General features: G+C 43.1%; 1 pseudogene; it reads right to left on the bottom strand.

The window, feature by feature from the left end:
* Positions 1-956: 956 nt before the first annotated feature.
* LOC128069181 (BCL2/adenovirus E1B 19 kDa protein-interacting protein 3-like) lies at positions 957-1,610 on the bottom strand (annotated as a pseudogene).
* Between the last annotated feature and the right edge of the window lie 14,109 nt (positions 1,611-15,719).

Genomic DNA, 15,719 nt, shown 5'->3' with positions numbered 1-15,719 from the left:
CCATTCCAATATTCTTGCCTAGGAAAGGCCATGGACAGAGGAGCCTGGAGAGCTACAGTCCATGTGGTCACAAAGAGCCAGAAACGACTGAACAACCGAAAACACACACTCACACACACACACACGAACAAATCACCAGCTTATGGGGAAGAAATAAATGTTAAAAAAAATCCAAAAATGTCCTAGTAATGTCCAGCTGATCCAGATGACACTAGCATAATCTATTAGCTACGTCAATCTCTATCTTCTAGATTAAAATAATTTTGCATATGAAGTTTTTATCATAACCAATGACAAGTTCAGAACAATGATGTCCTGAACTAATGGTTTTGTTAATATTGATGATATTGCCTGCTCTCGTTTCACCACGGTGAACTATTCATCTGAGGCCAATGACATTTTTACTTTTTTTGGTTTAAAATAATTTTTATTGCCCAGGATATTTTTTTCCTTGTCTAATTTTGTCTGTTTTATTTGTTTTTGTTTTCTTTTTTCATAACTATAAATTCAAGCTTAAGGAAGCTTGCCTTTGTCTTGGAAAGCAAAACAACAAAGCTTTCCTATCATTTGTGACCTGGTCTCATTTGAAGAGACAGGTGGGTTATCTTGCAAGAGTAAAATTTATTCCATGAATAGAGAAGACAATGGCATTCTTAACAAAATTAAAATCTGCTGGTGGCGTTTGCGGAAAAGAAGCCCTTGCAAATTTCTAAACAACAGTAAACTCTTATTAGAAAATTCTAGGGTTTTACAGGCCAAAAAGGGAATGAGGTTATTAGCAAAATGCCTGAACAGAGTTGGAATAAAATACTGGATTTGAGAGTTACTGGAACTTGGATATGTAAAAAGAGGGTGGAGGTTGGGTCACGGTTACAGTGGTCTCAAGTTCAAATAAACTACTGTGGCAAGACACCACTTCACAAGTCACACGCTGGCCCAGGGACTCTTCTCTTCCCTTAGTAGGTGCTGGCAGAAGGCGTGCTCAGCCGTTTTGCAATGTAGATGCTTAGCCCCAAAGCCAAAACATGGGAGAGGAAGAGAAATGGAATGAACACCTGAAGAAACTCTGCGGAGAAGATCCCCCCTTTCCGCATAGCTTCACTTTCGCTCATGCTTAAGGAAACGGAACGTTTAGGGTGCCTGAAGTGGAACCCCTTGGGTGGAATGTTTTCAGGTCTACTGGACCAGTCAGACACCCAGTCCATGCTTTTCTAAAGAGCATCCACTTCTTTCTCTCCTTCTGCAACTTCTTCTTCTGACTGAGAGCTATGGTCCTTGCTGGTGTGCATTTCCACATCAAACATGATCTGCCCATCCTCTTGTAGGGAAAGGCTGTCATAGTGAGAGCTGCCTCTTGAGCTGCTCTGTCCGGGTTCATGCTGTGCGTCCAAAAGAAACTTCTCCACTTCCCCATCGAAGAGGGTACGCGCTCCAGCCCCCTGTTCTTCCCTTTGCTGTTATCACGGCCATTGCTGCTGTTCATGGGCAGCTCCACCCAGGAGCTGTTGAGGCCGGCGGGCGGTGGCAGAGACTGTTCGCCTTCCTCACAATTGTTGTTGTTGTGCAGGGAAGGCGGCTGTTCTACTAAGTGAGATGACGCTTTCAGGTGGCTGGAAGAGCTGCTGCCCCGCAGCAAGGACCGTCTGTGGTTCTCCAGCAGCAACACAACCGACATTTTACTTCCAAACTTGACAGTTTCTTGCTCCCTTATCCCTGGAATGTTAACTAATGTTTTATAGTCCAACATGTTTAGCTTAAAACCTAATGTTTTAAATTTATACATTAAAACAAAACACTGGAAATATATGTGCATTTACAGAATATAATCTTTGTACATCTGAGCAGTGCAGAGTAACATGAAAACCAAGGATGCTTCTGAAGGTGAGGAAGTCACCTTACATCATGTCATGAATGCATTATGCCGTTTTCATTTCATGACCTAGCAGTCTTCCTTAACTGCACTGCTTTTTCGTATTTTCTAGTGACTGAAAAAAAACTGCCTAGACATCTCAATAACATTATTTTGGGTAGGAATTCTGATCTACCACGCTAAGATCTTGATTAAGCCTGGGACCCCGGTGTACTGGATGGAACGTATCATAAAAGTAAACTATTAGACCTAGAGAGGAAAGGGAAGGAAGGAAAGGGAAAATGAAAACAAAGAGAAAATACTAAATAGTAACTTGGCAGCAACCTGACATATGAACGATGAAGAATATCTTACGAATAACAAATTCTCATATCATAAAACACTAAGCAAAATGTGTCAGTGTCTAGTCAGAGTCCTGAAGATGAAAAATGTCAAGGATGAAGATAATTCTGGGATTTCCCTGGTGGTCCAGTGAGTAAAGACTGTGTTCCCAATGCAAGGGGCCTGGGTTCAATCCTTGATCCAGGAACTAGATCCTGCATACATGCCACAACCAAGAAGCCCGCATGCTGCAGTGAAGATCCCACAAACCAGGACTAAGACTCAGCACAATGGGATATTACCTAGCCACCAAAAAGAATGGAAATGATGCCATTGGCAGCAACATGGAAGGACCTAGAGCTTGTCATACTAAGTGAAGTGAGTCAGAGAAGGAGAAATACTGTATGAAATCCCTTAAATGTGGAATCTGAACAGGAATGATGCAAGCTGAACTTGTAAAGCAGAAAGATACTCACAGACTCAGAGAATGAATTTATGGTTTCTAGGGGGAAGGATGGAGGGTAGGGATAGTTAGGGAGTTTGGAGTGGATACGTACACACTGCTATATTTAAAATGGATAACCAGCAGATTACTACAGTATAGTACCTGGAACTCTGCTCAATGTTATGTGGCAGCCTGGATGGGAGGGGAATTTGGAGGAGCATGGATACATGTATATGTATGGCTGAGTCTCTTCACTGTTCACCTGAAACTATAACAACATTGTTTGTCTATCAACTATACCCTATTACAAAATAAAAAGTTAAAAAAAAAGACCCAGTAGAGCCAAAATAAATAAATAATAAAATCTAAAAATGAATAAAATAAATCCAACTACTTTTAATTATTAAAAAAGATAATATAAACTATCAGAAGGAAAAGCAAGATTGACTTCAAAGAATAGCAATTAGATAAATCATAGATTTAAGATAAGGGATAGTAGACGTGGGAAGAAAGTAGAGTAATATTGCCCAATTCTTGAGGGAAGTTTATTGTTAGCCTGGAATTTTATAGCCAGTTATCATTATACAGGGAATGCAGCTGACATTCTTAGGTGTACAAAAACCAACCTCTAAACCCTCCCTTAAAGAACTGCTGCTGCTGCTGCTAAGTCACTTCAGTCGTGTCCAACTCTGTGCGACCCCATAGACGGCAGCCCACCAGGCTCCCCCATCCCTGGGATTCTCCAGACAAGAACACTGGAGTGGGTTGCCATTTCCTTCTTCAATGCGTGAAACTGAAAAGTGAAAGTGAAGCTGCTCAGTCATGTCTGGCTCTTCGTGACCCCATGGACTGCAGCCCACCAGGCTCCTCTGCCCATGGGATTTTCCAGGCAAGAGTACTGGAGTGGGTTGCCATTGCTTTTTCTTCACTTAAAGAACTATTAAAGGACAAATGTCACCAACGAGAAGGAATAGGGTAATATCATGACACAGATATTGATAAAATTTAATTAATGAACATAAAAGTGCTAATCACTTAACTCTTTTTTATACAAAAAGAAATTATAATATTCTAAGCAAAAACAGATTACGAGTGTGAAAGTTTACTAACGTTCTTGTAATCTGGGAGAAGGATAGAAATACTGAAGAAGCGTACATTTCCTAAGAAAAAATTGGGGATTCCAGACCAAGATGGCAACACAGAAGGCTCCTGAAGTTTCCTCCCATGGATGCACCAAGCTACACATGGAGCATTTCCCTCTGAGAGACATCCACCAACCCACTGAGTGATTTCAATACTTTGGTGACTGAAAATACCCACATTGATATTTCAGAGAGGTAGACACACTCTCACCATAAAATAAGTCCCCAGCAGAGCACCATACAACCAGGGGATTTCCCAAATCCCAGCTTCTCTCTGAGGAGCAAATCATACACCTAGTGCACCCAGCTTCTAAGGCTGCCACTGGAGGGCTGCTACCTAGATCTTCAGCTGCCACCTAGCTTAAAGTCTGGAAGGGGATTTCATGAGCCCCCTCCCCACCACCTCAGACTCTAGAAAGCAAAGGTTTCACTTGCTTTGGCTGTCTCCCAGAGCTCAGTGCAGAGGGTGAAGGCAAAAACATCCATGTCCTAGTCTTTCCCCGGAAGAGGTTTGACTGCATACCTTACAAGTTGCTGACTGAGGATCAGTCATCTGATTAGCATGCATCTGAGAAATGAAACATTTCCTGCCATATCAGTAGACAAGGGTGTTACAGTCATCAGCGATTGCAGCCTCCAACTCTGAGGGAACCCAGGAAGGAAAAGAAGACCTGCCATCTAGCAGCTACAGACCACTCGCTACACTGACTCCCAGGGAAGCTCCAGATGTGAAAAACACAGGCCCTGGCCCCAGAGAGCTGCGGAGCACAGCAGAGGAATGATTCCAAAGAGCCCAGATCTTGCATCTTCCCATACACAGGGAAGTGCTGAATTCCTTACCTTGAGTTATCCGATTTTCCCTAAATAACAATAATCTTCTGATGTTCAAACTACTTGTCATTTGTCAAAAAACCGTATAACCTGGCTCCTCCCTTCGCCTCCTCAGAGCAGTTCTCTTAGTCTTACTCAAGATGCTGTCTGAAGTCCTAAAAATCTGCACTAAATAAAACAGAACTCTTAGATTACGACTATTTTTTTAAGTTGATAAATCCTACCTGGATCTGGCTGAAAAGAGCCGGTGGCACTTTGCCTTCTCCCTCTGACTTGCTCCAATAGAACTGTCGCCAGCATCTCCCTGGAAGCAGCTTGTCCACACACCTAGCACCCCAACTTTCACAGCTGCCATCCAAAGAATGAGCCCCGAACCATCCAGCTCTGACAGCCAATGGAGTGTTAAATAATAAAAATACAATTGAGTAAACTTGAAGGTCCAATTGGTTCTATGAAATGGTTCATGCATCAAGAAGCATCCTGTTTAGCAAGAGAAAGGAGCTCTCCAAAATGAGCAGCAGAAAAGGCAAGGTTTTCAAAGGCAAAGAGGGAGCAAAAAAAAAAAAAAAGGGAAACTGTTAGCAAAGAACCCATTGTTTAGGCAAGTTCTTCTGCCTAATAGGAAAGAAACAACAGGACTGTCATCAGATTTCCCAGTGCTGACCAGGAGATCCCAGGCTGGCCAGTTAAAGGTTAACACTTCTGGGGAGGTAATTAGATTAGATATTAAGTCTTGGTCTGCTGCCAAGAGACCTAACACAAGTGACTTCATTTGGGGCCCATTTCCTTTTCAACAGTTCCTCCGTTTTGATCAGACTCTCAGCTTAACTGAGAGATGTGATCAAAATTTTAGGCGCCAGTGCCATTCTGGGCTGCTGCTCTGTAGTTCTTGCAGCTTTTGTGATATTTGGTTGATCCTTCTTGTGGTATTTGCAGGTCATGACCTTTTGTTGTTGTTGTAGTTTAATCTCTGTTATATTTACGGTCCATGACTTTAGGTTCACAAATTTCAAGTCGGTTATCCTTTTTATTCCTTTTCAGAAATTCCTGTCTCAGATCATTTGCTTGGTATTTAGCAACTGCAAACATGCATGTAAAGCCTTTGAGAGAACTCAGTGCACCATGGAGATTATTATGATTATTGTAAGCAGGATAATTCCCAATGTTTGGAGTGCACTTCACAGCCATGGTCCCTAAGACCTAAACCAATCAAAATAAGTCAGAGAAAGACTCTGTGGAAGCGTCACCTTTTTAAGCCAAGTGCTTAGCTTGGTGAGTGAACGTAACTGAGTTTCAGTGTCCCAGAAATGTTAATCTTGGTGCAGCAGGTGGTGTTGGCCATAGCACAGTTAGCTCCTTGCTTAGCTAAAACATAACTGAGGGCTATCCTATTAGAGCTATGGTCTGTGGTTTTCCCAGTAGTCATGTACAAGTTGTGAGAGTTGGACCATAAAGAAGACTGAGTGCTGAAGAATTAATGCTTTGGAGCTGTGGTGCTGGAGAAGACTCTTGAGAGTCCCTTGACTGCAAATCAGTCAATCCTAAAGGAAATAAACCCTGACTATTCACTGGAGCTCCAATACTTTGGCCACCTGATGCAAAGAGTCAACTCATTGAAAAAGACCCTGATGCTGGGAAAGATTGAAGGCTGGAGGAGAAGGGGGTGACAGAGGATAAGATGGCTGGATAGCATCATAGACTCAATGGTCATGAGTGAGTTTGAGCAAGCTCTAGGAGATAGTGAAGGACAGAGGGGACTGATATGCTGGAGTCCATGGGGTTGCAAAGAGTCATATATGACATAGTGACTGAACAACAAATTCTACTATAGGACTTTCCTCGTGGCTCAGTGGTAAGGAATTCACCTGCCAATGCACAAAATATGGATTCAAACCCTGGGTAGGGAAGAACCCTTGGAGAAGGAAATGGCAGCTCACTCCAGTATTCTTGCCTGGGAAATCGCGTGGACAGAGGAGCCTGGTGGGCTATAGTCCATGGGGTTGCAAAAGAGCTGGATATGACTCAGCGACTAAACAATAGCAACATCCTATTATCAAGAACAGCTTTAAAAAAGTACTTATCTATTTGGCTGTGAGTCTTCGTCATGGTGCACGGGACCTTTACTGCGTCATTTGGGATCTTTGATGCAGTGCACAGATTCTCTAGGTGTGGTGCACACGCTCATAGTTGTGGCTCGGGCTTAATACTCGGCAGCATGAGGGATCTTAGTTACCTGAACAGGTGTTGAGCCCAGATCCCCTGCATTGCAAGGCAGATTCTTAACCACTGGACCACCAGGGAAGTCCTTTAAGAACAAGTTTAACCAGAGAGTCTAAGGATCTTTTGGGGGCAGATACTGTGTTAGCAGCAAAATCTGCCATATCTCCAAAAGTAAGGAGAGGTTTCTGATCACATTCTCATTTTCATTTACTGCTGGGAGGTCCTTTCTAACAGTTCTTCGCCAGATTAGGGGTATTAGAGGAAGCCTTCAACTCACCCAGAAAACATACATAATATTAATACAACATGACCATATTAATGACCCACACTAGACGGAAACTGAAAAAAGTCCAGTTGCAGGATCCAGAGGGATCCAGAGGGATCCAGAGGGAGGAATTTTGAGCCCCCAAGGAATAAAAATAGTTTTCTAGGATTATGGACCGAACAAGTTAGACATTCTTGGTGAACTATTTTCTCAGCCTTATAGAAGTCTTGCCACCAATGGTGATGGTGGTGGTTTAGTTGATAAGTCGTGTCCAACTCTTGCGACTCCATGGACTTTAACCTGCCAGTCTCCTCTGTCCATGGAATTTTCTGGGCAAGAATACTGGAGTGAGTTGCCATTCCCTTCTCCAGAGGATCTTCCCAACCCAGGGATCAAACTCAGGTCTCCTGCATTGCAAGTAGTCTCCTGAATTGCTGGTGGATTCTTTACTGACTGAGTCACCAGGAAAGCCCTTTTCCCACCAATGCTTAGTCATAAGTTGAATCATCTTAAATGCACCTTGATGAATGCAAAAAATGGCATTTATTAAGGAACAGGGAAGAAGAACCAAAGAGCTATCTTGGGTTTCTCATAAATCCACCTGTTCATTTAATTTATAACCATTATTTGCCCACTTTAATTTCTCTGAGCAGACAGCTACCATGCTACAAGGACATCAGGATGCAAAAATCTGACAATGAGGAGTGATTTTTTGTAGAAACAGGATGGACTTCATCCATGTCATAACTTGTAAAGATTCTGTTGCTGTTCCCTTTGCATGTAAGTTGGCTAGGGCACATCTCTGGCATTTGGGTTCAGCCTTCCAGTGTAAGCAATTTTATGACCACAATTTCAGAAGGTAAGAGAATAACAATAAGAATTTCATTTACTTGTTGCCCATTTTTGATTGGGGTCTCTGTGCACTGAAGACAACCCCTTTGTTTCCATAACATCCTAAAATCATGGATGACCTGAAAGGCATATCAGCTCTCAGTAGAAACATGAACATTAACAGTTTACCCTTATGATAAGTGGCATGCTCTGGTCAAGGCATAGAGCTCTGCTTGTTGGTTAGATTTAGTTTGTGAGAGATTCTCCTTTTTCAAGTAGTTTATATCAGATAGTAACGGTATAACCAGCTTTGAAATTCCTTTTCTCATTTTTACAATATGACCCATGAACAAACAAAATGAGGGCAGGATTAGTTAAAATGGTGTCTCATATCAGGACTGGTGTCATGAAATGGGACAGATGACCTCACAGTCAAGGGGCTCGCCTTCGTCAGGTAGAAGTGGTGATGTGGCTGGATTAAGATGGTTGCCATGTTTGGAATGCAGATTCAGTGGTGAAAGCAGAAAGATCTCAGAGCAGGTTACTCTGATCCCAGAGACATATTGAGTTAATTCAGAGTTAAGAAGACTCTGGAGAGTATGTGGGGTTTATAGATATATGTCATACCCTAAGTTTGAATTGCAGACGCTTTTGCTAGTTTTGCAGCTGTGGCTCTAGCCTTAAGACAGTTGGGATGGGCAAGAGCAACTGAATCAATGGTATGCTCTAACAGGCGCTAGACTCATGTTTATTGCCATGTTCTCGTGTGAGCATTCCCAGGGTCTGGTTATCTTTTTCATGTACAAATAAGGTGACATTTTAAAATTTTATTTTTTATTTTTGGCTGTGCTGGGTCTTTGTTGCTTCTTGAGGGCTTTCTCTGGTTGTGGTGCACGGGCTTCTCATTGTGACGGCTTTTCTTGTTGCAGAGTACAGGCTATAGGGTGCTCGGGCTCACTGGCTGTGCTGTAAGGGCTTAGCTGCCTGACGTGTGGACTCTTCCCCGACCAGGGATCGAACCTATGTGCCTTCTTAACTACCAGTGGATTCTTACCCACTGGACCACCAGAGAAGCCCCAGTTCAGTTCAGTCACTCAGTCACGTCTGACTTTTTGCAGCCCCATGGACTACAGCATATCAGGCTTCCCTGTCCATCACCAACTCCCGGAGTTTACCCAAACTCATGTCCATTGAGTCGGTGATGCCATCCAGCCATCTCATCCTCTGTCATCCCCTTCTCCTCCTGCCTTTAATCTTTCCCAGCATCAGGGTCTTTTCAAATGAGTCAGCTCTGCACATCAGGTGGCCAAAGTATTGGAGTTTCAGCTTCAACATCAGCCCTGGTGAAATGTTTTGAATAGTTTGGCAGCCCTCGGGCAGATGGCTCTTGTGGTGCTTGTAAAGGCCTGCTCATGTTTATCTTCCCACGGAAGAGGTTCAGGGACTGAAATTTTATGAAGTTCATAGACTGGGGAAGCCAACAGAGGAAAAATTTAGAAACCCATAGTCTGTCAGTTTAGCCTTGCCTACAAATCCATGGAGCTGAGGCTGTCATTTAGTTGTGGGCCTTCTTCGATGAGTTTAACCACTTCTGAGACAGCTCTTAGATTGTTCCTTACGTAATGAACAGTGTCCAGTTTGTTGTTGTCCTGTTGCTCAGTCGTGTCTGACTCTTTGCAGCCCCATAGACTGCAGCACACTTGCAGTTTCCCTGTCCCTCACTATCTCCCAGAGTTTGCCCAAGTTCATGGCCATTGAGTCAGTGATGCCTTTCAATCATCTCATCCTCTGCCGCCCTCTCCTCCTTTTGCCTTCAATCTTTCCCAGCATCAGAATCTTTTCCAATGAGTTGGCTGTTCATTATAATTTCTCTTTAGATATTTTATGTCCCTTCTCAGCTAACTATTGCAGCAAATAAATTAAATCTTTTATGAACGCCTCTTTGGTACCTGAGCCCAGGATGAGATCAACTACATATTATAAATGGGCTGGGTTCCTAGGGAACTGGCAGGTGCTTAGATCTTGAGGGAGTACTTGGGAGAAATGAGAAAGGCCTCAGTGAACTCTGAGGTACGACTGTCCAGCTACATTGTTAATTGTCTCAAGCACAGGCAAATAGATACCGGCTGTTTGGGTTTACAGGAATGCTGAAAAAGGTGGGAAAAGGTCTAAAACACTCAACCATTTTGAGTCAGATAGAACTCATAACAAGAGTGTTCAAGTTTGGAACAATGGGGAAATGGGGATTGACATCTTGTTAATGGCTGTTAAGATCTAGACAAATTACCGTCCCCATGGGGGTGACATGATATAACAAACCACCCATAAGACCTCCAGACTGGAGAATCAGTGTGTCAGGGAAACTGGTCAGGAAATAAATAGGTCTTTTCCTATTGGTGTGAGGCCTTGTAGACCTCAGATTTTAATGAGGAGGTTTAGTTAGATTTATTGGAATTTTGGAGGCTTCCCAGAAGCTGCAGTGGTAAAGAATCCATCTGCCAACTCAGGAGATGCAGGAGACTTGGGTTGGATCCCTGGGTCAGGAAGATCCCTGGAGAATCCCATGGACAGAGGAGTGTGGTGGGCTACAGTCCATGGGGTCACAAAGAGTCAGACAAGACTGAGGGACTCACCCTTTGACTTTCATAGTTTCTGAACTTTTCATTCTCCCAATGTCAACATTAAAGGTAGCCCATGGATTTTCAAAAGCCTCAATTAAGTTTACTGTAATTCTTCCTCTTTTTCATCAAGGAAATATTGTAAAGAACATAAAAGACCAGATTCAAGCTATTCAGCAAACTCTAAGATGAGGCCACCATTAGAGGTAAAATGTATTAGCCTTTTTAATTTAGAAAGGAGATCTCTACTTCATGGATTGATGGGGGCTGTGTCACATAGCAAAAAAAGAATTCCTTTCAATCAAAGGTCCCAGAGTCATTTGTACTGGTTGAGATAGAAATCCTCTCTGAATTGGATTAAATACCTCCAAAATGGAAAGCTTTAGTTTCACTCTGAGGCATCTGTTCTTTTATGAGAGTGGGGTTTAAAGTAGAAAGTATAGCCCGAGTATCTACCAGAATTTGGAAAGATTTTTTGATTAATTTTAGTTTCTCCTTGGCTGTTTACTAGAGGGTCCCAGGGAGCCCCATCAGTCTAGGAGGGTCTCATAAGGGGGCTTTCCTTTGAGGAATTATGAGTGGATATTGAGGGATTTGTATTGGACCGAAGAGGACAATTTTTTCCTTTAGTGGCCTAATTGCTTAAATGTGAGACACTGAACTCTGGTTCAGCTGTTGTTGTTGTTTTAATTTTATTTATTGGGCTGAACCAGGTTTTAATTGTGGCATGTGGGATCTAGTTCCCTGACCAGGGATGGAACCAGGCCCCCTGCACTGGGAGCATGGAGTTTCAGCCACTGAACCACCAGGGAACAGTTCAGTTCAGTTCAGCCGCTCAGTCGTGTCCGACTCTTTGCGACCCCATGAATCGCAGCACGCAAGGCCTCCCTGTCCATCACCATGTCCCGGAGTTCACTCAGACTCATGTCCATCGAGTCCGTGATGCCATCCAGCCATCTCATCCTATGTCGTCCCCTTCTCCTCCTGTCCCCAATCCCTCCCAGCATCAGACTCTTTTCCAATGAGTCAACTCTGCGCATGAGGTGGCCAAAGTACTGGAGTTTCAGCTTTAGCATCATTCCTTCCAAAGAAATCCCAGGGTTGATATCCTTCAGAATGGACTGGTTGGATCTCCTCGCAGTCCAAGGGACTCTCAAGAGTCTTCTCCAACACCACAGTTCAAAAGCATCAATTCTTCGGCACTCAGCCTTCTTCACAGTCCAACTCTCACATCCATACATGACCACAGGAAAAACCATAGCCTTGACTAGACGGACCTTAGTCAGCAAAGTAATGTCTCTGCTTTTGAATACACTATCTAGGTTGGTCATAACTTTTCTTCCAAGGAGTAAGCATCTTTTAATTTCATGGCTGCAGTCACCATCTGCAGTGATTTTGAAGCCCCCAAAAATAAAGTCTGAAATTGTTTCTACTGGTTCCCCATCTATTTCCCATGAAGTGATGGGACCAGATGCCATGATCTTCGTTTTCTGAATGTTGAGCTTTAAGCCAACTTTTTTGCTCTCCTCTTTCACATTCATCAAGAGGCTTTTTAGTTCCTCTTCACTTTCTGCCATAAGGGTGGTGTCATCTGCATATCTGAGGTTATTGATATTTCTCCTGGCAATCTTGACACCACCTTGTGTTTCTTCCAGTCCAGCGTTTCTCATGATGTACTCTGCATAGAAGTTAAATAAGCAGGGTGACAATATACAGCCTTGACGTACTCCTTTTCCTATTTGGAACCAGTCTGTTGTTCCATGTCCAGTTCTAACTGTTGCTTCCTGACCTGCATACAGATTTCTCACGAGGCTGGTTAGGTGGTCTGGTACGCCCATCTCTTTCAGAATTTTCCACAGTTTATTGTGGTCCACACAGTCAAAGGCTTTGGCATAGTCAATAAAGCAGAAATAGACGGTTTTCTGGAACTCTCTCGCTTTTTCCATGATCCAGTGAATGTTGGCAATTTGATCTCTGGTTCTTCTGCCTTTCCTAAAACCAGCTTGAACATCAGGGAGTGCACGGTTCACGTATTGCTGAAGCTTGGCTTGGAGAATTTTGAGCATTACTTTACTAGCATGTGAGATGAGTGCAATTGTGTGGTAGTTTGAGCATTCTTTGGCATTGTCTTTCTTTGGGATTGGAATGAAAACTGACCTTTTCCAGTCCTGTGTCCACTGCTGAGTTTTCCAAACTTGCTGGCATATTGAGTGCAGCACTTTCACAGCATCATCTTTCAGGATTTGAAATAGCTCAACTGGAATTCCATCACCTCTACTAGCTTTGTTCGTAGTGATGCTTTCTAAGGCCCACTCGACTTCACATTCCAAGATGTCTGGCTCTAGATTAGTGATCACATTGTCATGATTATCCGAGTCATGTAGATCTTTTTTGTACAGTTCTTCCGTGTATTCTTGCCACCTCTTCTTAATATCTTCTGCTTCTGTGAGGTCCATACCATTTCTGTCCTTTATCGAGCACATCTTTGCATGAAATATTCCCTTGGTGTCTCTAGTTTTCTTGAAGAGATCTCTAGTCTTTCCCATTCTGTTCTTTTCCTCTATTTCTTTGCATTGATCGCTGAAGAAGGCTTTCTTATCTCTTCTTGCTATTCTTTGGAACTCTGCATTCAGATGCTTATATCTTTCCTTTTATCCTTTGCTTTTTGCCTCTCTTTTTTGCACAGCTATTTGTAAGGCCTCCCCACACAGCCGTTTTTCTTTTTTGCATTTCTTTTCCATGGGGATGGTCTTGATCCCTGTCTCCTGTGCAATGTCACGAACCTCATTCCATAGTTCATCAGGCACTGTCTATCAGATCTAGTCCCTTAAACATATTTCTCACTTCCACTGTTTAATCATAAGGGATTTGATTTAGTTCATACCTGAATGGTCTAGTGGTTTTCCCTTCTTTCTCACTTTAAGTCTGAATTTGTCAATAAGGAGTTCATGATCTGAGCCACAGTCAGCTCCTGCTCTTGTTTTTGTTGACTGTGTAGAGCTTCTCCATCTTTGACTGCAAAGAATATAATCAATCTGATTTCGGTGTTGACCATCTGGTGATGTCTATGTGTAGAGTCTTCTCTTGTGTTGTTGGAAGAGGGTGTTTGTTATGACCAGTGCATTTTCTTGGCAAAACTCTATTAGCCTTTGCCCTGCGTCATTCCGCATTCCAAGGCCAAATTTGCCTGCTACTCCAGGTGTTTCTTGACTTCCTACTTTTGCATTCCAGTCCCCTATAATGAAAAGGACATCTTTTTTGGGTGTTAGTTCTGAAAGATCTTGTAGGTCTTCAGAAAACCGTTCAACTTCAGTTTCTTCAGCATTACTGGTTGGGGCATAGACTTGGATAACTGTGATATTGAATGGTTTGCCTTGGAGATGAACAGAGATCATTCTGTCGTTTTTGAGATTGCATCCAAGTACTGCATTTTGCACTCTTTTTATTGACCATGATGGCTACTCCATTTCCTCTGAGGGATTCCTGCCTGCAGTAGTAGATGTAATGGTCATCTGAGTTAAATTCACCCATTCCAGTCCATTTTAGTTCGCTGATTCCTAGAATGTCGATGTTCACCCTTGCCATCTCTTGTTTGACCACTTCCAATTTGCTGCACAGGCACAGGAGGGCCTAGAGGAGCTATCCCACTTTGAAGGCCAGGAACGGTGGCGGTAAGGAGATACCCCTCGTCCAAGGTAAGGAGCAGTGGCTGTGCTTTGCTGGAGCAGCCGTGAAGAGATACCCCACGCCAAGGTAAGAAGAACCCAAGTAAGATGGTAAGTGTTGCAAGAGGGCATCAGAGGGCAGACACACTGAAACCATACTCACAGAAAACTAGTCAATCTAATCACACTAGGACCACAGCCTTGTCTAACTCAATGAAACCTAGCCATGTCTGTGGGACAACCCAAGATGGGCGGGTCATGGTGGAGAGCCCTGACAGAATGTGGTCCACTGGAGAAGGGAATGGCAAGCCACTTCAGTATTCTTGCCTTGAGAACCCCATGAACAGTATGAAAAGGCAAAATGATAGGATACCAAAAGAGGAACTCCCCAGGTCAGTAGGTGCCCAATATGCTACTGGAGATCAGTGGAGAAATAACTCCAGAAAGAATGAAGGGATGGAGCCAAAGCAAAAACAATACCCAGTTGTGGATGCGACTGGTGATAGAAGCAAGATTCAGTGCTGTAAAGAGCATCAGGGAACACCTTGGTTCAAATTTTGATGACGGACCCCTAAGGGGGTGCAATGAGGGAGGTCTAAATATTATTTGAGGTCTCTAGCCCTGGAGCTGTTGCAATTGTAAGACCATTAGTTTGATGAATCTTTATTTATGGTCTTGGTCCAAAGTCCTTTCAAACTGCTTAGCTGTGGTCAAGTGTTCAGTCAGGCCTGTGGCCTCCAATTCTATTTTCTGCCTTTTTACCTACTGATTAACATCAAATTCCATTCATTTACAAAAGGAATTCATTTGTAGAGCAAGTTGGGTGACCTTACTTATTGTACGGAACCCAGAGTATCATAGGAGGAGCCCTTCCAAAGAGGATCTAAAGCGGGCCATGGTTCATCTTTCGTTTGCATGTTTGAATAATAGACCAATCGATGTGAGCAAGGAAGACTCTAGGAATGGTTTTCAAAAGGTCAGTTGCTATTTTGGGATCTTTTTCTGGTTGTTAGGAAACCATGTTGGAGACCGAAGATCCTGACTGCCATCCTCTGGATAATCCTATTCTGCTTCCCACATCCATTCTGGGGCTTCACCAGGTCCTACCAACATATGCATAAGCAATGTTTCTGGCAGCCCAGGATCATAAGCCCTGATAAGAGTTCTGTAGAGTGAAAAAGTTAGTCACTCTGTCATGTCCAGTTCTCTAGAACCGCCAGGCTGTCCATGGAATTCTCAGGCATGAACACTGGAACGGGTAACCATTCCTCTCTCCAGGGCATCTTCCCAATCCAGGGATTGAAACTGGGTCTCCTGCACTTCAGGCAGATTCTTTACCTTTTGAAGCTCTGATAAGCATTCTAGATTTTTTGAAAAACTTTTGTGGATCCTCCCTGGGCTTAGGAATTTCTTTAACAATGGCTCTTAGTTCTGTCTTTGACCAAGAGTGAAAGATATCTGAGAAGGATTGCCTATAACCTCGGGTGGTTTTATTTTTATAAGTAACTCTT

The sequence above is a fragment of the Budorcas taxicolor genome, chromosome 25 (genome assembly GCF_023091745.1).
Source record: "Budorcas taxicolor isolate Tak-1 chromosome 25, Takin1.1, whole genome shotgun sequence".
Classification (NCBI taxonomy): Eukaryota; Metazoa; Chordata; class Mammalia; order Artiodactyla; family Bovidae; genus Budorcas; species Budorcas taxicolor.
The sequence above is the reverse complement of the archived record's forward strand: the minus strand, read 5'-3'. Positions and strand labels throughout refer to the sequence as shown.